The following is a 25,603-nucleotide window of genomic DNA, read 5'->3' on the forward strand; positions in this document are numbered from 1 at the left end:
TATTCCTGACCTGATCTGGACATATGAAAGGTTTGCTATCCCCAGTCTGGTCCATCACCTAGTGTCCAACAGGATCTCTACCTTGTCAACATATATGCTAGGAGGCCAAGACTATTGCAAGAAGCAAAGACCCCAAAGGGGGCACAGATGCAAGGTGAACAGAAAGGTAATAGGGCAAAGACACACCATAAGTCAGTAGTCTTTTTTCAGAAGTAAAGGTCTCAAGTAGGAGAATCTGAAACCTTTCAGAAAAAAGATTTTACACCCATGTGTGCCTTCCCACTTATGGGGGCCCTAGAAAGACATCATAGTATGATCCTGTGGAAGCTGCTGTTATAACCCTCAGATAGATAGATAGATAGATAGATAGATAGATAGATAGATAGATAGATAGATAGATAGATAGATAGATAGATAGATAGATAGACAGACAGACAGACAGACAGACAGACAGACAGACAGACAGACAGACAGACAGAAAGATAGATAGATAGATAGATAGATAGATAGATAGATAGATAGATAGATAGATAGATAGATAGATAGATAGATAGATAGATAGATAGATAGATAGATAGATAGATAGATAGATAGATAGATAGACAGATAGATTTTTATCCTATATTGATTGTATCCCCTAATTCACTCAGATAACCAGCAGCTCCATTGTACAGTCTAGATAAATCTCAGTCTGAAAAGGGGAGACAACAAAACTGTACATCTGTCTCACAGCAATCCTTTCCACATATTTACAGATGTATGGAAGGAAAAATATTGAGCCAATTTGGCTTAATGAGAAGGATTCACAGACAGCTTTTTGGCCCAAAAGTTGATAACTTCAATTCTGTGGGCCAATATCTTTGGGAACAAGAAGCATTGTTCAGATACCGTTTAGAAGGAGCAATAGTCTCTTTAATGGGATTTCTAGTGCACATAGCCAAAGGCTTCCTCTCTCCTATTAAAAAATGATGATAGTATAGAGTTTTGGAGATCATCCAGCGGGCCAATTAAAATTCAGTCTCATAAGAACAACTCTACACCATGATACTCACCATAATTCATCAATCTAACACTAGGCCCATAAATGACAGAGGCATGAATTGACCAACTGAATCATATGACCTAATTTATCAGAAACACTTTAGAACATTTAATTAAGTCAAAATCATAGGCAATGGACTAACTAATGGTAACTCAAGGAAACAAACAACACCAGCTTGTCATTTCAAAATCTATTTTATTAACTTTATTATTAGGCAAAATGCATTTTTAAAACGTAAATTCTTTTATTAGCAATTTTATTAAGCAAAATTATTTATTAGAAAGGCACATTTGACTGTCAGCTCAAATCAAATCAGCATGAAAGGTGCTCAACCATTTAGGAAAATTCCCTAAACCCTATTTCCCTAACTTAAACTAAAGAGAACCTAAAGGGAAAAAGTAAAGCTTCAAATGGATCTTACGTGAGACGAAAGTCCGACAGCATCTCTGGAGCATAGGAACGAGCCAGCAGTGCTCTTTCCAAGGGGGCAATTTTTATACCTTTTTCCTATCTAAAACGAACTAAAAGAATACAAATATCCGAGCGACACGAAGCATGATTGGACAAGAAATGTCGTCAGATGAAGTCATTTGCCTTTCGCATAGCAAAAATCACGTTTCCTCAAGAGCGGCATTGTTCATAGACTAAGAGTGTCACAGGCTCTTCCGTGACTTGCAACATTAGGTAAAGTTATCCACTGCTTCCTCCGTCGGAACCTTTTCGACTCTGCACATCCTGTCCTTGACTATGAAAGCTTAATCAAAAGTTCATTCAATGCTTCCACACAACCTTGCTTTTACGAGCGACTTTCAAAGAATTATTGAAGAAAATATTTTCCTTTTCAAACGCTGCTGTGCAAGGCCCAACTTTGACAGGACTTCGGACGTCCATTTTAGAAATAGGCCACAGGCCTCTTTTAGCATGACTCTAGTATGCAAGGAAACACAAGACAATAATTAATTCAGGAAATGATAATTATTCTGTTACCCACCCCCTTTGCTAATGTTAACCCATTAGTCTATGTTACGTAGCTTTGCATACAAAAGACAAACATAGCACAGTCACACAAAAAGACACAACATAAACAAAAGCACATTTAAAAGAATGCACATGCTATTATTTAAAACAGCCGCAATTAATGTTTGACATAACGAAAGACAAGGTAAATGTATTATTTAAAACAAAATGACAAACACGACACGAGCACATATAATTAAACCTGCGTGTTCGTGTAGGTGCACATTATTCTAGGTTGAGTCAGTATACGAAAACATGCAACACTCATTAGTGAATTAAAAATTATGGTGGTTTTAATTCAGCGCACTTTAATTCTAAACTTATTTCAAAAGTCTGCTCCATCAGAGACTATATTAAATTGAGGGATGGGGAATTATTTATCATTATTTTATAGTTTATTATTGAAGTGGATTCCCAAATTGTGGGAATTATTGAGGCGGCCCCGATTTTTCCTGCCTATATATCCGGAACGGTGTATAGGTGCACAAGAAAAAGGAGCAGGATTTAAATGCGATCACCATTATGGCCTAACCAGTTTTCAGCTTCCGATGAAAGCAATGAAGGTAGAGAGATAAGTTATGGAGATTTCCAGGTTCTTTGTCAAGATGGAGGTTGAACTGGTATCTTCCATATACATATGATATCCTGTCTTTAGGCATATAGATGACAGTGGAGGGCATGTGAGGTTATGTAGCATTGCTGATGGCAGAACCTTGGTGGAACTACACATCGGGTGGTTTGAAGAGGAATGGGGCCAGTTTGACTTGATGGACGCTGTATTCTAAGGAAGATGTAAACCCTGTCACTACAGTTCATCTGATGTAGATTAAGTGGCTCATGGTCCCATTCTGAACCTGCACAATGTAAATATGACCAATCAGATAGAGATTAGCAAATCCGTAGCACAGAGCATATGCTAGCGCCAATATGTTGAAAATGGAGATGTTCAGATAGTATCTAGTTTTAAGAACTAACAGCATATTACATACACAACCATTTCATCTATTTCATTTCCAGGTTATTAGACAGTTTTTAAATGCCACATCAAGGGTAGGCATCTTTGTGCTCCAGCCTATATCTTCCACTGCAAATGGCAGCAGACCGAACAACAACAGCATAATATCCAAAAAGTGACACAAAGGCATCCCACAGTTCATACAACAGAGTACCAGGCAGAGGCATACATCCAACGCAAACACCCCTACTGGGTATTTTGCAACAAATATAATGATTGTGAATCAGCTCCTTACTTGAGATAGGTACAGTGAGATACAAACATAACTAGCCCAAATTTAGGAAACAAATGGCAGTATTGTTTTTAGCTGGATTCCTTAAGTAAAGATGGATGGAGTGCCTCAAATAGATTATACCAAAAACCTTTGATTGAGATGAAAAAGCAAAATACATTGGGAACTCTAGTAACCCTTAATAAAAAAGAATTATATGGCAGGGGCTGAGATGCATATAAATTACACAGAAATGTATGAGAGAATGGAAATGGTAATCTAACAAAAACGTGTCTGCTTTTATTGATAAATATTTATTCCCACACGTATGCCATCTTGCGTGAAACTACTAGCTTTTTATCTTTTTAATTTTCATCTCCCTAGGGGAGAAACAACATTTTCAATGCAACCATTACATTGCACTTCACTTACAACACAGGCATTACATCTCAACATCCTTTATGACGCATATCACTACAACGCAGGCATTACAACGCTTAAGATTACAACGCATGACACTACATTGAATGTCCCTACAACGCAGGCATTACAACAGATACCAATCCAACGCATACCTTTGGAGTTAGAATAGTAATTTTTAACCCCTACACTACCCAACACTTACCATAAATGCAATGTAATGGTATGCGTTGTATGCGTTGTAATGGTATGCATTGTAAAGGTAGTATGCAATGGAATGGAATGTGTTGTAAAGGTAGTTTTTTAAAATGCGATGTAGTGTCATGGTATGTAATGGAATGCGTTGTAGTGGATGTTGCGATGTAAAAACTGCATTTTTGCATGCGTTGTAAATGTTTGTGTTGTAACGTCATACATTCCCCTAGGGAGCATGATTTTTTGTTAATGATGGCCTAAATCATAGCATGGAACTAATTCTCCACCTCTTTACCTCATTAATGATTATGGGACAATTTAAAGTGTTATTTGGACTAAAAATCAGTTGGTTGCAGAGAACATTCAAGAATGCTGCTTGATATGATTCAGCTTTGTTTATCTCATAACTGTGTTGTCTTTTTCAGCAGTTGTTCTTGAAAAAGAGCAGAACAGGTATGACATTTGTGTCACCTTGAAAGTGAGACTTTGCTAATGCACTGTACTGAATGACATTAAGCAGAAGTCAGAGTTGTGTTCTATTTATGGCTATCCAATGGGACATTGTAAATAATGCATTCCAGACACCGATCTTTACTAGGACGACTTTAGCAATCTCTCAAGGTAGCTCACAGTAACACATCCCTTGCATAGGAATGATGTCAGTACAGGATGAATGGCATACTGCAGAAGGGTGCACTGAAGCTGCTACTCCCTTCTAGCTCTCCTGTATTGATTCTGCATGTGTGTGGTGCAAGGTGTTTCTGATGGGTGGTGCAGGAGGCCTGTGCACGCTTGTTGTACATGCCTGGATGTCAGTACATGTGCAGAAAACCTCAGTCCTTCTACCTAGCGCTACTGCTCCAGTAGTGAGTACCATCCCTGCTTTTGCAGTTCCTACCCATGTGCAGAAGCCAAAGTGATTCCCCAGCCCAAGTCTTCTATTCACTTAACAGCTCCCAGCTCCCTGAAGGTCCGGTGTGCGTCTCAGTTCAGTGCTGTGCAGTGGTGACTGGTGCCCTTCGGCTGTTGGTGCTCCTTGGTTCCATGTGGACGTGGATACAAAGCAGTAAAATGTTTTCACTCCTCCTCTCTACGGACACTTGAGTACACAAGTGGCTGCTATGCAGACTTCTGTACTGGGCTGCTCCAACAAGAGAATGACACTCCAACTGTGCAAAAGCTGAAGGCGCATTATTATCTTCAATTACTGGCAGATAGTGAAAGCTGTCTCAAGGCCAGACCTTAAAATAGGCTTCTAAAATTGATTTCCGCTTTAATTAACAAAACCCTTTGAGATGCTCTATCTGACCCATATTATTTGTAACGTCTTTGCTCTTAATCTTGTCCAAGTTGATGTATTGCAGTGAGACACACAATCCTCTTTTCCTGATCTGAATCCTCCACTAAACAAACTCTTTAAAAACAGAGCCTCATCCTTTTCTAGTAGACAGAGTGTCTGTTGAGTGAGGAAAGGTTGATTGAGCAGTATTCCTTTTTTCTCATGAAGGTCTTTTGCTATTAGGTCTACAATTCGACCTCCCACTAGTCTGCTTCCTGCTTTGGGGCTTAGCTTACAGATGACACTGGCTGCAGACTTCATAGCCTGTTTTCACCCCTTATTCATCCTAATTCTTACATTGCAGATGCAGAGCAGTGGGTGCAGTTGTGGTGGGAGTGGGGTGTTAATGGAGATTTGTAGGGCTCTTTTGTGGCCACTTTATTGGGTGTGTTACATTCCATATTAACAGCAGAATGAGGACGATGATGCTGCGATGGGGAAATCCTGAACCTCTGCAGAGCCAACTTTATATCCTTGTTTCTCAAACTGTAGATAATAGGGTTCCAAAATGAGGGGCCAACTGTATAAAACATGGAGAGGATTTTATCCTCATTATCAACAATACTCCCACTCCTTTTTAGCATAACTTTCAGATTTACAAAGATGCAGGTCACAAACATCATCAGGACATTAGCCAGGTGTGAGGCACAGGTGGAGAAGGCTTTCTTTCTGCCTCCACTGGAGCGGATTCTGAGGATGGCTACAATGATGTTAACATAGGAGAGGAGAATGGCGATGAGTGGAATGAACACAAACAGGGAGGCAGTGAAGTAAATCACCGCCTCTACAACAAAGGTGTCTGCACATGACATCTTAACAAGGGTTACAACGTCACAGAAGAAATGGTTAATAATGTTGTGCCCACATAGAGGCAAAGTCATTGCAAGAGCTGTCACTGGGAGTGCTAAGAGCAGCGCATTCAGCCAGCAAGCAGCCACCATTTTGGTACAAGTCAAGGAAGTCATGAGGCTTGTGTAATGCAAAGGGAGGCAGATGGCCACATAGCGATCAAAAGCCATGACTGACATCAAGGCTGTTTCCGTTCCCCCTAGTAGCAAAAACGCAAATATCTGAGCTGTACATCCAGAGAAACTTATGCTCCACTTGCACCTGAAGAGGTGGACCAAGATGTTGGGGAGAAATACAGATGAGTACAAAATGTCCACAGAGGAGAGGTTGCCTATGAAGAAGTACATTGGAGTGTGAAGACGATGGTCATGGATACACACTGTGAGAAGCATACTGTTTCCAATGATAACAAACAAATATATAGACAACAACACCACGAAGAGAACTATTTTCATTTGTGGATTATCAGTGAGTTCTGACAGAGAAAATCCAGTCACAAAGCTTCCATTCCACATGTCTATTTTAGGCTTTCCTTTGTCTGCATGGAAAAAGAAATGCAAGTCATTATACACCGTACTCTAAGTGTACTAATTGCTTTTTGTAAATGCATAGAAAGGAAGATGATGATGACAGATCCCAGATCCCACCCTGTCATAACATTTTCTGATTTCCTTCAGAGAAATAGGGTATTAGATGGTATCTAGACCTGGCATGATATCATTTATCCCTGACAATGGCCGGATTAGATCTCAGTGGATGGGTTACTCTATCACAACAGTCATGGATATCCCATCGTCTGGAATATAAATCCCATTATATCCATAGGATTAATATCTTGGCAGATGGGATGACCTTCACCATACTGATGGCGTAACCCGTCCACTGAGATCTAAATCAGGCCCAACAACTGTTTTATATCTGAGATTATATTAATTTTTGCTTGCTACTTTTGCTACAACTGGAAAAATACAACAAATTTAACACATACATTATAAAAATAATTATTGCTACTAGTGCCTATACATCCATTAGTAGGCCAAATTTTAAATTCATATTTTAAATCAAATGTTCTGGTACTAAAGAGTTCATTACAAATCTTTAGTTTGCACAAAAGAAAGCAGGAGAAGGTATGAAAAGGCATTTTCACATCTTTTCAGAAGGTCTATGTTAAACTTCACAGACATTACAATGTTTTTCTCTTGGAACTCCTGTACAAATGTGGTCACTCTTGCAAAAAATATATAATATATGAGCTTCTTTACTCTTTATAAACAGAGCTAGTGGAAGGCATGGCTCGCTGGAAATAGAATTCAGCTCCCCCACAACACCATTGTTCACAGAATATGCATGCTTACAGGTCAATAATCCTGCATAAATTTATAAGGGCAAACATATGGTGAAATTGGTACAGAAAGCTGTACTGGACAAATCTGTGGGTTTAGAGATATAAATTAACAGCTCAGAAGTATGGCTAGTAATAGCAGGCATTTTAAAGACTTGAAGAACCTTCCTGAAATGCAATGTCACATCAACAAAATCATTTATTGCCAGATGATGCTCTTCAGGATGCCATGACAGTATTACTAAAAGATACGCCTAACCAGAAATACATACAAAGACCTTCTTGGTGATTGTGTTTTGACCAATACCTTAATATGCCTTTGCTGTGGATTGTGTGTATGTGAGATAGCTTTTCAAAGGGTAATCCTCAAATGTTCCGTTTACATCAATAATTATATATAACTTTACCAAGCATAATTAATTCTCTCTCAATATACGATTCATTGCTAGACATCCTTATGGCCAAATAGGAATCAGGCAAAGTTAACAATCAACTTAAACCAGTGACTCATCAGACCCTTAGGTAAGAAAATCCATTGTAACATGTCTTTGGACATCTTTTAGTTGACTGTCTTGAAAGTAGCAAGTGAAGTTGCCATTTTAACATGTGTTGCTTGATATATCTGCAATATTAACTGTTGTGTGGGATATTTGATCACAAGACTGAACTTTGGTTGAAAGACTGTGACTATGTCGGAAGGTATCTAGTAGAAATCTGATTTCATTGACTATATAGCATTGCAGTTGAAGATGGTACCTGCCAGTGCATTCTTCAAGTAGAAATGACCACTGTTGAGAGTTTTGGTAGGCACCTGATGCCCTGCCAAAATATCATCTCAAGAATATCATGAGACAAAAATATTGTATCATAAGTACTGTGATGTTAAAATATCACATGTCAGAATATTCAGGTAAGAATGTTGTTTTTAAAGAAATGTTTTGAAAAATATTGTGTGTTATATCATTGTAATCTATACTGGTTTCTAGTGTATTTTGTGCATTCTATTTGTCAATTAATATATTGTATTTGACTTTAAATTGTTTTTTTTGTTTATTTGTATAATAAGTTATACCTTTAGGAGCAGGATTGATAGAGGAAGATGATTGAGAATAAATAAAACATTTTTTATAAGTTTATTATCGTTAATTTGATTTATTTTTTAAACATTTCCAAAATCATTTGTAATCAAATATTGTAAGTATATGTGTTCCTTTTATTTTAAATTCTATATTTAATCTCTAAAAAAATATATATATTGTTTCACATTTGTTTTCATTAACTACATTTTGTAAAACATTTCCTGCTCCTTAAAATGCATTTTTTTCACTTTTCAAACTTTAATTTAAAACAATAACTGTATTTTATTAATTGTGATTTACAGATACAGTTTTTAAGTAAATGTGTTTTTGTAGGTTTTGTTTTTTGATTGGGAAGCACAATTAAATAATCTGATTTAAAAATGTGCAATATTGTTATTTTTTTTAATATGTTTATATTCAAAAAGAAATATGTTGTTATCTTAAATTCATTAGTCTTATAAATTATAAAGTATAATGAATATTAGTTTTGTTGCTATTACTTCCAGTTTACCCTATTTATGTTGGTTTACTTCCTCAGATTTATAAAAAAAGGGAAACCTGGGAATGCACCAAAAGAATACGCTTCCCCAAGAGATGCGTAACAAGGAGAAATATCTATATCTCTTCTTTTTTTAAATCTTTCTATGTTTGCTGCATTCTACCAGGTTGTAAGGGTGCCTGAGTTTATTTTAGGCAGCCCATATTGCTCCAGTGCAGGGTAAATGACAGGAATGCACCATACTACCTTAAATAAGGCACATTCCTGCCCTTCCTCAGTGACAGAGTGCATCAAAGTGACTTGCTGCGATGTGCCAGTTTTTCATAAATATGGTCCTACACTTTCAGCACTTTCCCCAATGTAGTAAAGTTTGGAGTGGAAATAAAAGATATAATCACTCATCACAAGTCAAACCTTATCCTCAATGTGGTAAAGTTGGAGTTGTTATGTTATGTTATGTTACAAGCACTTATTAAGCATGCATACACCAACGGTTTCTTGGCGCTCATGAAAGGATCATGGCGGAGGTGAGGATAGTGCTCAATCAGAATATGCTTGAATAAACAACCAGGTTTTTAACTGCTTACTGAATTGGGTAGGAGAGGACAAAGACCTTAGTTCCACTGGAAGGGAGTTCCAAAGTTGTGGAGCAAGGACAGAGAACCGTAGTCCACCAAACTTCTTCTGTTTGGCTCTAGGAATTTCCAGCAGATTTAGATGAGAGAATCTAAGGTTACGAGAGGGAGACACCCCGAAATGAAAGCCGGTCCGTTGCCATGTAGTGCTTTAAAAATATCACAGCCCATCGCAAATATACAGCGCTTACTCACTAGGAGCCAATGTAAGCTTTTCCTTAGTGGGCTGAAATGATGTCATTTAGGCTGATGAAATATCAGCCTGGCCGCCTGGTTCTGGACTAGTTGGAGGCGCCTAAGTTGGTATGCGGGAATGCCAACATACAATGAATTATCATAATCCAGGCGAGAGATCACTAGGGCTAAAGTGACCAGGATAATGGCTTCCCTACTCAGAAATCTGCTGATTTTCTTTATTTTACGCAGCTGAAAGAATCCATCAGAAAGAGTCGATTTGAGACTTCATGGACAAATCATTGCTAATAATAATCCCCAGACTCTTCGAAGAGATAGCTGTCGTAGGGGATTACCAAGTTTGGGGGGGCCAACAATTGGAGTGCCAGAGGTTGGCCAACCCACCGTGAGGATCAGCTCAGTTTTCTCCGAATTCAATTTCAGCTGGTTGTTATTCATCCAGTCTCTTATCAAAACCATTGTATCTTGAACATTGGACGCGGATGATGGGGATGAATTAACATTAAACACCAGCTGAAGATCGTCAGCATAATTAAAAATACCGATGTTCCTTTCCCTCAAGGAGTGAATTAGAGGGAAAAGATAAGGATTGAAAAGAAGTGGACAAAGAGAAGAGCCCTGGGGAACCACACAGGTAATGTGTTTTTTGTTAGAAGAGAAATTGGCAAGGTGCACCGCTTGTGTCCGGTTGCTCAAGAAGGAGGAGAGCCAGCCCCTGAATACTAGCGCTACTGACACGGTCGATCAGGATACCATGATCGACCGTGTCAAAGGCCGGCGATAGATCCAGCAGAATCAGGGCCTGGGTGGTACCCAGATCTGCCCCCACTCTGAGCACGTCCATAACAGTGAGAATGACATACTCAGTCGAGTGTGCGGGTCTGAAACCAACCTGGCAAGTGTACAAAACCTGGAAATGTTCCACAAAAGAGCTGAGGCAGTTGCTTACATGGGCCTCTAAAATTTTACCCAGGTAGGGCAACAGAGAAATAGTTGATAGTTACTATGGAGTTGAAATAATAAGTTTGAATTACCCCCATAGTCCAACACTTTCCTCAGTGTGTTTGTGTGTAGTGTGAATAGTAATTCTGAAATCCCCCTCCAAACTACAACACTTTCTCCAATGTGATTACATTTATGGCTGGAGTTGTAAATTTGACCCTTGTCAAACCCGCAAACTACAAGTTATGTTTTGAGTAGTTAATTTGAACACTCCAGTAATTTACAGTAGTGCGGCATGCTTCATTGTGAAACGTAATGCATATTTGTATGTATATGTGTATTCAATGTGTTGAACATTATTTTTAATTTTCTTTATATACTTTGTTTTATAAGAGGGTTGTAAGTTTTTCGATTTGGTTTCTATGTTTTTAAAATGCAGGTTTTTTTTTCAGAACCCAGATTACGAGTTTGCCGGTGTGGGAGTGGGACGACACGCCACTGCCCTGCTCCAACACCGGCAAATTTGACCACCACCAGCAAGATTGCGGGTTTCCTCGTGGTCTGGCTGGCGGTCATTTGGTGATCCCACTGCGGTGCAGTACAAAGTCACATAAGTGATCCTTAGCACTTTATTGCTGAGGAAGGGCCAAAGCCCATTCCTGCATGGCATGGACTGTGCTGCTGTGGTGGGCCGCAGGAGGATCACACAACTCATAATAAGGCTAAAAGTCTCTTGCCATTTTTCCAGCAAAGTCTTAAAGCATAAGATAGTTCACTGACAAAATATCAAAATCAGAACTATTGTGGGACATAAATATCATGTAAAAATGTCAAACCCAGAAATATCCTATACTTAACATGTAAAGTCAAAAATTCTTTTTAAAATATTATCACTAATATTGTTGTGAAAAAGTTAGTTTTTTATTTTGTGTATATACATATAATAGTAAACATTAAGGGCATAATTAGGACTTTGGCGTTGTGAGAGTGGGCTGCCATGCCAGCACCCCACTCCAACATTTCCAAAGCTGCACAGACACCACCTGCCAGATTACGAGTTTTCTCGTGTCTTGCGGGCAGTGCTTTGGTGATTCCATGGCACTGCCCAATAAAAAGGCGCAACAATCGGAGTGCCAAAGGCCATTTCTGCATGGCATGTACTGTGCTGTTCATACCATGCAGGAAAGGAGATGAATACATACAAGGGGGCACAACATGTACCTCTGCTGGGACCACATGGGTACGGCAAACCCTTTCGAGGTCCCACCGCTGTAATAATAATAAAGCGGGTTGACCACCAACACCTGTTCAGCGGTCCGATGGGTTTTCCGTGGGATTCACACACCCTGTGATGGACCGCCATACTTGTAATCAACCCCTAAATCTTAAAAATAATAGTAATATATTTATTTCACTTTTACTTATTTACAAACATAAATCACACATAAATAGTAATATACTGCAACACTCACATAAACTGCCTTTCTTCTTTTCTATTGATTACTTTATTGTGCTTTAACAAAAACTAAGGAGCTCCAGATGTGAGCTGCACAATAGACTGCAGACACATTTCAGTTATCATAGCAACACAATGACAAATTAGTAAAAATTCACTGGAAGTTCGAAGTGCAACAGGGTAATACACAATAAAGATATCACAACGTTTTTAATATGAGAGTAACATACCCTGAGGCAAGAAACAGGAGAACAGTCCATGGATAATCATACACTAAGTTACATAACAATTATACCCCACTCCACTACACGCACTCATAGCGTTTTACCAAGGACAACTTACTTTTTTCGTGATATAGCATAGGGACGATGTGTCTGAGGCAAACTAATCACATCTGTACTTCTCTCGGGGAACCCCCACCTTCGCTGTTTTTATTGGCCCTATATGTATTGTACAGTGCCCAAAAATCCTTGGGTCTGTTGCGGGGGCCAAGAGGTCACTGAAATTTTCCATCTGTGTAGAGCATTATAACATGTCAGAGGCCCATTGGGTCAACGTGGGTAGGAGGCCCCTTGATCAGCAAATGGCCATCCTATGCCTAGCCATGAGTTGCCCCATATCGACTAACCTGCGCAGACCCTTAGGCAAAGGTTTTGAGAAGCCCAACAGTGATAGAGATGGTTCCGGTGTAAGCTCCCCCCCTGTTATAGCTGTCAATTCCAAGAACACCTGCCTATAAAAATTAGCTACCCCAGGGCAGAGCCAAGCTAGATGTGCAAAGTCAGCTACTTGCTCACTGTATCGCAAGTTTTCACGCAACCCATATCTACAAAGTCTTTCTTGGGTATAATAGACCCTAATGCGGAACTTAAAGTGTATTAGGCGGTGCCTACACCTATACTGCCTTTCACATATGCAGTTACTCTACCATATACCACTGAGACATCCATTCACTCACCGACACAGCCAATTGCACACTCACTCGCCCATACAGTCCCTAACAGCTGCACTCATTAACCCATACACCCAGAGATTCACCCACTCACACATCCATGCAGGGATTCACACACCATCTCATCCACTCAGACAGACAATCAGTCATCCATACAGGTACTCAGATAGCACATCAATAACCCATATAGACTCACCAGCCCATGCAACCACTTGCACACCAACAGATAAACTGATACACACATTCACACAGATTAGTCACTCAACCAATCAATCACTAAGAAATGTAATCACTCACTGATACATTCAGTAACGCACCCACTAAATCATCCATACAGACACTCATATACCCACTCGTTCTTCAATACACCTTGACGTACATATATATAACATTCTTAAACTGTTTAGAAACACTCAGTCATTGGATGATGTCATCAGTTATATCATCAGTGATGTCATCAGAGAAGTCACTGACCATGTCATGAGTGATGTAATTTGTGACATCATCAGCAGTGCATTGCGAGCATGCGAGTTATAGTTAGCTCAGCTAACTATAAGGGAAAATGTCCATTACAACACAGGCATTACATCGTAATGCCTTTACAACGCAGGTGCCATTACCTGCATTGCCATTACAACTCATGCCATTACAATGTATGTGCCATTACAACGCATTGTAAGGTGAGTATTGGAGGTAAGTATTTATTTTTAAGGTGGGTATTTGAGGTAAGTTTTTATTTTTTATGGGTGGTTGACTGTATTTATTTTATACGTGGGTATTATATAAATTTATATTATTTCAAAATATTAACTAATATGTTTAACTTTAAAAATTAATTACAGTGGTTTGGTACCCATCCCCTGGGATGGTATGCTTTGGAAACAGGGAATTTGGGTTGGGGAGTGTAATAACACCTGGGTATTAATTTTAAAAATTGAGTATTCATTTTTGGAGAAGTTTGGCTCAATGGTTAGAGCGGCAGTCCCTGATGCTGAGGTCTGGTCCGGGACCAGGGTTCAATACCCGCCTCGGCGGGTCTTGGGATCAATTTCCTCTGACCTGATAATTCTCGCCTCGGTGCCTATACTAATCATGGGTCCCACTCTGCAACTCTGGGCAATAGCTTGTTTAATCTCCACATCGGCCCCAACAGCGCTGGGATGCCTGGCTTCACCTTGGGGGTGCCCAGGAGTGGAAATTCCACAGGGAAAAACCAGGAAGGGTTCCTAAGCGGTATACGGACAGCGCAGGGACTCCTCCGTTGGAGATAGCTGTGCGCTTTACAAATGGCATTTACATTTACATTTACATTTAGTTTAGTTGTTAGTATTTAAAAAATACCCTGAAGGTGTTCAGGGACAGTGCGCTTCTGATGTCTGCCAGTAGCCTATTCTAGATCTTGTCTGCAATGCAGAAGGATCTTCTGCCTGCTTTGGCTCTGTGGATGCGCAGGGTTTCAGCCAGTAAGAAGTTGGAAGATCGAAGGTTTCTTTTGGGTACGTGGAAGTTGATTCTGTGTCGTTGAAGTATTTGGGCCTATTGTTGTGTAGGCACTTGTAGGTGTGAGTGAGGATTTTGAAAGTTACTCTTTTCTCAACAGGGAGCCAGTGGAGACTTCGTGTGTGTTGACTGATGTGTTTGGCGGAAGTGTTTGCATTGTCTGGGGTTTGAGGAGTAAGGACTTGTTGATGCCGGCGTAGTGTGCATTTCCATAGTACAGTCTGCTGGTGATTAGTGTGTGAGTGCGTGGGTGACTGTCTTCCTTGACTCAGGGGGATCTACTTGAAGGTCTTGTGGAGGATGCAGAGGGTGTTGAAACAGCTGGAGGTGACAGCGTTGACCTGTCTGTTCATGGTGAGTAATGAGTTGAGTACGATGCTGAGGTTCTTGGCGTGGTCTGAGGGGGTAGGTGGGCTTTCAGGTGCTGTCCCATGCCGAAGGGGTGGTACCAAGAATGAGGACTTCTGCCTTCCCAGCGACTTGCATTCCTTTCTGAGAGTTGAGTTTGACAGTGATGGGTCTTGGGTGAGCGAGAGGATGAGCTGGGTGTCGTTGGCGTAGGATACCATGTTGATGCCGTGTTGTTGGACGATGTCTGCGAGGGGGGCCATGACGATGTTGAAGAGGGAGGGGCACAGGGAAGAACCCTTTTGGACTCTGCAGGTGATTTTTGTGGGGCTGGAGAGGAAGGGTGGTAATCGGATCCTTTGGCTTCTTCCGGTGAGGAATGGACAGATCCAGTCCAGGGCTGATAGGTTGAGTAGGATGAGGGCTGCAGAATGGCCTTGGTCCAGGAGGGTGCGGATATTGTCTGTGGCAGCGAGTAGGGTGGTCTCTGTGCTTTGGTTGCTTCAGAATCCGGATTGAGACGGGTCGAGGACGGCGTTCTCTTCAATGAATTGTGTCAGTTCCTGTTGACTGTTTTTCCTGCAACCTTGGCTGCGAAGGGGAGGAGCGAGATGGGCCGATAGTTCTTGAGGTCAGAGGGGTCGGCTGAGGGCTTCTTGAGCAGAGGTCTGATTTTTGCGTGCTTTCAGTCGTCTGTTAAGGTGTCTGTTTTGAAGGTGGTGTTGATGGTTTGTTGTAGTTCAGGTGCGATGGCGTCTGTGAGAAGTTAGCCTGGCATATGCTGTCCACTACTTATAGTGGGCACCGTGTACCATTCCAAACAATCCCTTAGCGGTGATAGGTTAAAGACAACCTTTATTGAAAGCTATCCTAGTGGTAGCTATGGAGAGGAGCTTTCAGGCTAAGTCTTGGAGGAATGTAAAGCAGCTTGTTTTACCAGTCTATAATCTCATGGATGACCAAATGAAAGGAGAACCACACCAGGTATATATATAAAATATATGTATTTATTCTGAACACACCCTACTAGTCTCTTTATGATCACATACTTTACACTTGATATCACACAGTAAATTAGCACAATATACGTTGAGCCCTAGGGGCGTACCAAACCATATATTAAGAAAGTCGTATAAGAACCACGACTTGACTAGACACAAGGCCTAGAGCCTGTAGAATCGCTGGGCTCACAAGGAACCACCCAAGGTAGTGACACAGGGAACCCACGGGGGACGCGTGCAGTGTGCGAACACATCCGCAAAATGCCGTTAGCTTCTATGGGGAAAGTCGCGGTTGGAAATTTAAAGATTAGGGACACTTAGGAGAGGACCTTGAGCAAACCCCTTTAGACTTAAGGGGTTAAAAGCTAAGACCCACGGGATGTACCGGTGTGTACATGTCTCTCCCTCTAGAAGGGTGGAATTCTGGCCCCACCACCAGGACTGGCGGGGGTAGTATTCCAAAGTGTTTGATGCCAAACACGACATGTTTCCATGCAGCCATTCCAAAGTTAGCTTTTATCGTGAAGTTATAATGCACTTAAGAGCATATGGTTTGGCTGCATCACAGAACGGCCGCAGAGAATAGGTTGCCAAGGCTGCAGAGGGGCCCTGCTCATGCATGGGCACCCTCTCACACAAAACCAATCACCCTGCCTTCAGGATTGATAAGGCCTGCCATAAGGGTGACTGACAGGTTTCTATATGCAGTGATATAAGATAGATATAGGTAACCTATATCTTAGTAAGGGGTGCATGTACCACCTTACCCAGGCTGCAGTAGCAGTCCTGTGGTGTCATTTTGGATGGCTTCCCAGGGGTGGCATAATACATGCTGCAGCCCCTGGTAGGCCTCTGGGGTAACTATGCCCTTGGTACCTAAGGTACCATATACTAGGGACTCACAAGGGTACCCCAGTAACCAAACTGGAGTGTACCTGAAGTACTTGCAATCAATTTAGAAAGGAAGCTGCTAGGCTGGGATCCTGGATAGCAGGGCCCCAGCCAGACTAAAGTCGAAAAACAGTGAAACATCAGCAAAAAGTGGGGGTAACCAGAAGAGCAGATCCTACTTTCCTACAGCATCCCCTGCTCTGTGGTAGATGTGAGGGGGCAGGGGTCAGTGGGGGCCCCTGAGTGGATGCTCTTCATGGTTGAAGCGGTGTCTTCGGCAGTGATCGGTGTCCAGTTGGAGATGGTAGACAAGCTGGTGTTTCTGGGGGCGGGGGCCGTCTGTGGTGCGTGGTCGATGAAGTTGTAGTAAAGGTTTTTGATCTTGTGGTGGTAATAGGTTCCAAGCTTGTCGCAGAGGTCTTGGTATGGGGTGAGGTCTGTGGCTTTGCTGCGTGGGTTGGTGAATTCTTGAATGACACTGAAAGGTTCCTTGGAATTGGTGGAGTTGGCCAGGATTTTGTTGTGGATGAAGTTCCTCTTAGTGGGTCTGATCTGGTTGTGGTAGTCAGTCATGGCGTCCTTGTAGGTGGTGTGGTTTGCGGTTGTCTTGGTGTTTCTCCAGGCATCTGCAGATGCGTCACGCTTCTTGGAGAGCGGTGGTGAACCAGGCAGCTTCCCTGGGGCGTGGTCTGTCAGGGTTGCGTAGCAGGGCGAACTCATCTGCGCAGTCTGAGGATGCCCCGGTGTGGTTGTCTCGGGTGAGGGTGGAGTTAAGTTGCTCGTCGGTAACCTTGCTCCAGTTCCTTCGTGGTGGGCATGGGGCTGGTTTGGATGTCTTGGGTTTGTTGATGGCAAAGTGTACACAGTGGTGGTTGGTCCATGGCGGCTGCGTTTGTTGGCTGAATTGGATACAGTTTCCTGACGCAAAGATGGCATCGAGGGTGTGTCCTGCTCTGTGGGTCACTGTGAATCTTGCATCCATCTGTGATGGCGGTGCTGATGTTGGGGGCGTTTGTCCAGGTCTCTGTGAAGAAGGTGATGTCAGGCGAGAGAGAGTCGAGTAGGTTCCAGATTTCTATATGTCATGTTTGTGTACGGAGCACACGTTGAGGAGGATGCATTTTAGGGTGTCGCTGGTGCTGAGTCGCAGTGTTTGAGGCCAGGGTGGCGGTGAGGGTCTGGTGGAAGTGGGGGCAGGAGAACTGGTCGTGAGTCGTGTTCTGCAAGGCCTGTTGGCATTCGCTAAGTCTTCCAGTGTTGAATGCGAGGAGGGTGGTGGTGTCGAACTCCAGAGGGGAATTCTGGGGGGGGGGGGGAATTCCCAGGGTAAATTCTAAGGGAGGGGCTGCAGGGGCAGCAGCGGCAAAAGGAATAGGCAGGCACGAGAAAATAAAAACAGTAGTGGAATTAGAGCAAGACACAGATGGGCACAATAACAGTGGCACAACAGGGAACATTTTTGAAAAAAATGGCTGAGAAAGGTTACAGTGGTTGCAGACAGTCTGGTCCCAGTTGGAGCGGGCAGCAGACTCGAGGAGGTCAGGGTCTGGAGGTAAGAGACGACACAGCGGAGTTGCGGGGAGAGAGTGGACCTAGACCGAGGGTCGGAGGTCTTACAGTTTTCAAACAAAGGATTGGCTATTGGAGTAAAAAGGATGTCCTTTAAGATTTCAGAATAAATCATATGTCCTAGAGTATGTTTCTAGTGTTCTTTGGACTATCCTTTATGAATTGTTGATGACGTTTCAACCTTCTATTGTTATCGGGGTCTCTTCAGGATTGAAGTTCTGGGGTCCAAGGCACTTCAATGTATGCTGGAGGCGCAAAATTATTTCAGTCATCCAACATCAAGAATTCAATTATGGGTGTAGCCTGTGGTGGCCTTCCAAGACTGCCCTCCGTGGGTATTATGTTATCCTCCAGGAATGATTTGTACTATAGCATTGTATGTACTTGCCTCCGTATAATAGATAGAGGTGCAGCAGAGGTGTTAGGGGTATTTGGATTCACCCGATATACATGGGTATAGTAATATATCCCAAATTGCCAGTATCTAATACTGGAGCAGGATGATTGTTACGGCTCACGAGAAAATGCTCTATAAAGAAGCTTACAAGTGTTGAACATATTGACTGTATCAATTGCTAACTTCATTTAAATCGGTGCAAGATATCAAGAACTTGCTGAAAACAATAATTTTTGATCTAAATGAGTTCTTTCTAAACAATTGTGCTTAAGCTGACTAGCTATAGCCAGTTCACAGGGACATATGGGTTGCTCTTGTATTTTGTTACTTTGATATTTTGCGTGCTTGTTTTTACAAAAAAATCGCAAAATTCATAACACTGATTCTACTGATTGTATTTTTGGGATTTTGGTGTCAAATAATTTATTACAATGTACTTTATTTTTCTACATTTGTGTGCGATTTTTCTTGTGTTGTGTTTTTACTTTATTTACTGTTTGTGCGCTGCATAAATATCTTACACATAGCCTCTAAGTTAAGACTGACTGCTTGTTGTGCCTAGCTATCCAGGGTTAAGCACAAGTATTCAGGGACTTTTTGAGGTTCACCCTGCCAGGGATTAGGGCTGTGACATGACCAGGGCTCATGTTATGTTATGTTATGTTATGTTAATGGGTGACTTATATAGCGCACGGCTACTCCAAGGAGTGTCCCGGCGCTTTCTGACCCATTACTGAAAAAGAAGAAGGATAACAGACATAACAGTATTATTGATTAAAAAGCCACGTTTTCAGGGCCTTTCTAAAGGCAAACAAATTGGAGATGTGGCGGAGACCAACGGGAAGAGAGTTCCATAGTCTGGGGGCAAGATGTTTAAAAGAGCGTCCACCAATTCTGGCTTTCTTAATGGGAGGCACCATTGCCAAGCCAAGATTTTCCGACCGGAGAGATCTGGTGGGCCTGTAAAAGGAAAGCCGCTCACACACCAAGTCAACCAATAACCCAATTTGTCACAAACAGTTTCTGGTGTTAGTGTTTCAAGAGTAATGATGCTTGAGCCCATAATTCCTCTCAACTTCTAAGCCACTGATCAAGAGAGAACTGCTGGACACAGCAGACCAGAAAGTAAAGGTTTATATGGATAAAGAGATCACTGCATAGACAAATATAGGATGAAGGAGACTTCCTGTAACCTTCAGCAGAGGCTGACAATTATAGACACTTGATAGAGGATATGATTCCTCCTCCAGGGAACAGCACAATAATGTAGGTAAAATTGAAGCAAACTGGAACCTCAAGGGGATTGGGAGAGATACAACCATCTCTGTGACAACTGCCAAGCTCAGCAAACCAGGCATCCACTCCACCATACTGAAGGAAAATCTGAATCCAACAGTCAGAGTTTCTGTGAGTCTTTCCAATTTTACCTAACATCTGGACCTATCCAAACAACATCATAGTAATTGAGAGCTGTATTTGTAGAGTGCTCAATCACCTGGGAAGGAATCATGGTGTATAAGCAGGAACAAACATGGTCAGACCTAGGGCTAACCTGGTGGAGCCTAACAAAGAGACATTTCTGGACCTTTTGCAGAACTCAAGGATGTAAAAGGTGGATCTGATGTGCAGTGACAAGTCATCAGCTCTGGTTCTGTGCATCTGTGGGGAGTGTGCGAGTAGGAGACCAGCTGAGGGGATGTGTATAATGGATTTGTGGAATGTGTTGCGATTGTTGAGATAGGCTGGACCTTTGTTGTGTAAGGCCCTGAATGTGTGTGTAAGGAGTTTGAAAAGATCACATTTGTGTATAGGCAGCTAATGGAGCTCCCTGAGATGTGGGGTGATGTGTGTGTGCCTTGGTAGGCTTAGTATGATCCTGGCTGTTGAGATCTTTATAGTTTGGAGGTTTCTGGTCTGTTGCATGCTGGTCTTTCTGTAGTCCAGTTTACTCATGATGATGACTGGGGGTACAGTTCTGCGTGTGTTGGTGATGAGCCATTTCAAAATCCTCTCTACTAACTTCAGGGAATGGAAGCAGGTGGTTGTAATGGCATCAACATGGGCTGTCATGGTGACTTCATTGTTGATGCCAATACAGAGGCTCTTGGCATGTGGGTATGGCTAAGCTCTGCTGGCCATCAAGTGGAGTCCCATGGTGATTTTTTTCTGGCAAAGATCACATTGTCTGTCTTTGTGATAGTTGTCTTTCATTGAGTCATGCAGGCAGCAAATCTGGTACTGGTGTTTTTACAAGATGATCGCTTGAGTAGGATAGGATCTTGATTCTATTTGTGCAGATGATGCTGGTGAGTGGGACCATGTAAGTGTTAAAGAGGGTAGGGCTGAGAGATGATCCTTGCAGTATTCTACAGAAGAAGTTGAGGGCATCCAAGCAGTACAAGGCCTGCCTAAACACACTGAGTTTGGTCTGACAGAAAGGAGCATATCCAGAAGACTCTGGTCTTTGGATGCCAGTTTTGTGGAGTTGGTTAATGAGGATGGGGCAGGATACTTCTTAGAATAATGGGAGAGCATTTGAGTTGGATTAGGGATGCAGTTTCTCCACTTTCCATGATCGACCAGCGATAAGAGCTGTTTTGTTGCTGTGATTGGGTCTGAACCTGGATTGGGTGGCAACAAGAAGATGATTATCATTGAAGTGGTTGGTTAGGTGCTCCAGGACATGGGCTGGTAAGATAGCATGGAGATGGCTTTATAGTTAGCTAGTGTTGTCTGTAGTGTAGTTCCTATATCCCTAATAGGCTCAGCGCATTGGAATAATATACACTATAATTTTGACATGGGACTGAGGTCAGTATGTCTCTAACGAGTACATTAAATTTAATTACTTGTGTGTGCAAGCTAACTCAGAGGTCACTAGAAACTTTCTCAAATGAACAAGAAGGGTCCGCATAAACATGTCAACCGCATAAACATGACAACTTTGTTTCCCTTAGAGTTGGAATAATATCTTCAGAGTCGTGGAAACAATAGGTAATCGTTTCACTCAGTCAATCGTGCATGCTTCGTTTCTACAGAGTTGTTGCACAGAAATAGGGAGACGGGCGTTTCAATAAAAAGGGTTTATTGAACAGTCTTATTTCTCATGAAAGCGATATGAACTGCTACAATCGTAAGAAAGAATGCTAAGTATAATGTGTACAGCGTTAACAGTAATATAAAATTGTACTGTAATAGCATGGTCTGTAGCTATGACATATATAAAAAGACATACATAAATAACACAGGGTAAAATACTCAACTGGTGCTTCTAAAAGAATCCAACCCCAGTGTACCTAACCTAAGTCTAGTACGAGGCAAGAGGTAGGTGCTGTTTTAGCTATAGTTTAGTTTAGTTTAGTTGTGTCAAGAATTGCAAAAGGTTTCTCTAGGTTCTAATCAGCTCCATACCTTTGAATGATAGAGGTTGGTATGTCTTATCCGGGACTCGATGTCCAACACCTCGCAAGGGGAGCTACAAACACTGGAGCTGAATTCCTGGCGAGGAGGATGACAGCGTCTGGTCAGTGCATCAGTTGGGGAGTTGACTTCCTTCGGGACTTGCTGTGGCGAGACGCGTCATGCAAGTAGGTAGCCGAACCGCACCGTGCCTTTGCCATAGCAAGTGAAGGTATATTTATACCTTGAAGGTGTTTAGGAATGCCAGTATTGACGTAGAAGTCGGGCATAAGAACGTCATCAATGAACCCCTAAGGAATAGATGTTCATGCATAATAAATGAATTCTTGGAGAATTCAATATTCAAGCAAGGGGAAGTCCTAAATATTAAGAGTCTGGTTTTCCAGGAACTCATTTTGATGTGGAGGAACGGATGTAAGACGCCATGCCTGTATTTGGGTAGCATGGACTATTCATAAATAAGGGCTGGATTTCTATGCCTAAATAAGGGCAATATGTACCTATATAAGAGCATGAATCGGGAATTTCAAATGGAATCTAAATCGATACACAACAGCCGGGTCTGATATATGTTTTTTTAGGAGGGGGAGTACTGTTACGTGCTTCCAGATATCTGGATAGGTGGCCGTTGTGATAGAGGCATCCAGGATTGTGGTAAGGACATAGGAGATGAAATACAGATTCCAAAGTCGCCCTGAATTGGATGGCCAGCATGGTGGGGTTGGTTTCTTCTGTAGTGATGATGGACTAGGTCTTCAGTGTGTTTTCTTTTGTAAAGATGGGGAGTCATGTTGCGAGGTCGGTGGAGTCCAGTTGGGGGTGAAAGATGTTGAATGTGCTGCTAATTGTTTGGCAGAAAAACTGGGATAGGTTGTATCAGAGGTCCTGTAAGGAGAATGCTGGTGAATCTGGCTGCAGTAGAGATTAAATCCTTAGTTGATGATGGTTGCTGATCCTGTCTTGGGCTGTAGCAGGATTCAGAGTAGAAGAGGTGTTGGGCTACGGAACACTCTCTCCTGAAGGTGGCAGGAGGCATGGCCCCCAGGAGAGGAGGAGGTCAGGGAATGAGCAACCGATAGCAGGAAAGCACACCTGCAGGGAAGGACTGTACACAGCTGATGGTGACAATGGATGAAGGGTCGGAGACAACAAAGAAAAAGCTACACAGCTGTCTCGCTGAAATGGCCCTATGGATGCATAACCACTGTTTAAAACTAAATGCCGGCAAATCGGAGATACTATTGTTCGGAGGAGCAAAACTTACATGGAACGCCACATGGTGGCCACCCTCACTGGGATCAGCCCCTACCCCAAAACAGCACGCCAGGAATCTAGGCATCATCATGGACGACGCCCTGTCCATGAAGGACCACATACGATCACTCTGGGGCAAAAGCTTTGCAATACTCAAACTTCTGGCAAAAATCTTTCCTTGGATACCCCTGGACTGTCGACACACAGTCACTCAAGCCCTATTGGTCAGCTGCCTTGACTATGGCAATGCACTTTTTGAAGGGATGAATGAACAACTTTTCTCCCGCCTACAGGTCCTACAAAATCAGGCGGCCAAACTGGTCTGTAATAAAGGCAAGCGAGACTCAGCATCCGCCTGCCTCAGAAAACTTCACTGGATACCGATGCGCCAGAGGGCTACTTTCAAAATACTCTGCCATGCGCACAGAGCTCTTCATAAAACTGGCCCCACAATTCTCCAAGGGAAAATTGACTTCTACGTTCCCAACAGGAACCTAAGATCGAATCACTCAGCTCTGGCCAAATCTAAGCTCATCCACAAAGCAAGAACGGGCGGACGCGCCTTCTCATATCTGGCAGCCAAAAGGTGGAATGAGCTACCTGTAGACCTCAGGCACACCATAAATTACCTTCAGTTCCGCCGAAAATTAAAAACTCACCTCTTCCCAAAAAATTAATCCCCCAGCATAGCCATCAGAAGTCTCCCTCGTTTTATAGCGCCGTGATATCCCATGGGATGAGTGTTGCGCTTTATAAATACTGGAAATACAAAATACATAACCAAGTAGGGAAGAGGAACCAATAGTGAGCAGAGCAATCAAATTGAGAGGCATATTGGATGGGAGTGCACAGGTAAGAGACTACACAACAGCACAGTTTACAGGATCCTTTGTCTATCATGACAAGCGTAAATGTTTTAATCTGTTATGTCTACCTTAAAAGGACTAAATATGACTAGTCAGCCTTGGAGACATTATTTTTATTTCATTTTATGTAGCACAGTCATTTACCCATAGGTGTTAAACCACTTTGCAGAAGAACTATTGTCTGTACCTGTTTGTTGGACTGCTTGTTGGAGGGAACACCAGGGAGCCTGGGGGCAGTCCGCTTCTCCTGAGGAGCTGCCAAATATCACGGGGGTTTCCGCTGCCGCCGTTGAAAGCGGCCACACTCTGGTGGGACTCAGAGTCCCAGAGTGCTATGCCAGAAATCACCCATAGCTGCTGAGGGCAGAGGCGTCCCCATCACGTTACAAAGCGCTGCCTCACGCCTCGCAGAGCGGGGGCTGCTTGTCTGTACCTGTTTGTTGGACTGCGTGCTGGAGGGAACACCAGGGAGCCTGAGGGCAATCCGCCTCCCCTGAAGAGCTGCCAAACATCACTGGAGTCTCCAACTGCTGCCGTTGGTAGCGACTCGGAGTCCCAGAGTGCTACGCCAGTAATCACCCACAGCTGCGGAGGGTGGAGGTATCCCCATTACGATACAACGCACTGCCTTGCAACCCCATGCGCGGGCGCGTCAGGCAAAGCCCGGGCCGAGGGTGGGCCCGTCTGAGCCCATCCGAGACTGATCGAGGCTGGGCCGGGCCACCGCCCTTAATTCTGGTCCCTATTAGCCCTAAATTTTGTTTATCGGATCCTATAGAGCTAACCTGGTTTAAGGACAGCACCTGGGGGCTCCCAAAATCAGCAAATTCTAAACCTTGTGGAGCCCAGTCAGGGTAACGCTTGCCTCAAACACTGAAAAACATCAATAAACACTGCAGTGGGCTGAGAAAGCCTGGGCATTAAACAGTCATGGGAAAACGTACCCCCCCCTGATGACATGGCTAACCACCAGGCAGAAAGCTCCCTTGTCAACTCCCACTGTCCAACCGACTGCTATTGATAAAATGCAGCAGGCAATAGGAGCCGTTTCCAGCAAAATAGTGTGCACTGAGAGACCTCTCTCTTTAACACCCATCTTTCCAAATACCCCAACAACTATGGAGCCAGAGCTATCATACTCATCCCAAACATCAATTGTTCCCAAAAAT

This window comes from Lissotriton vulgaris, chromosome 6 (genome assembly GCF_964263255.1).
Source record: "Lissotriton vulgaris chromosome 6, aLisVul1.2, whole genome shotgun sequence".
Lineage (NCBI taxonomy): Eukaryota > Metazoa > Chordata > Amphibia > Caudata > Salamandridae > Lissotriton > Lissotriton vulgaris.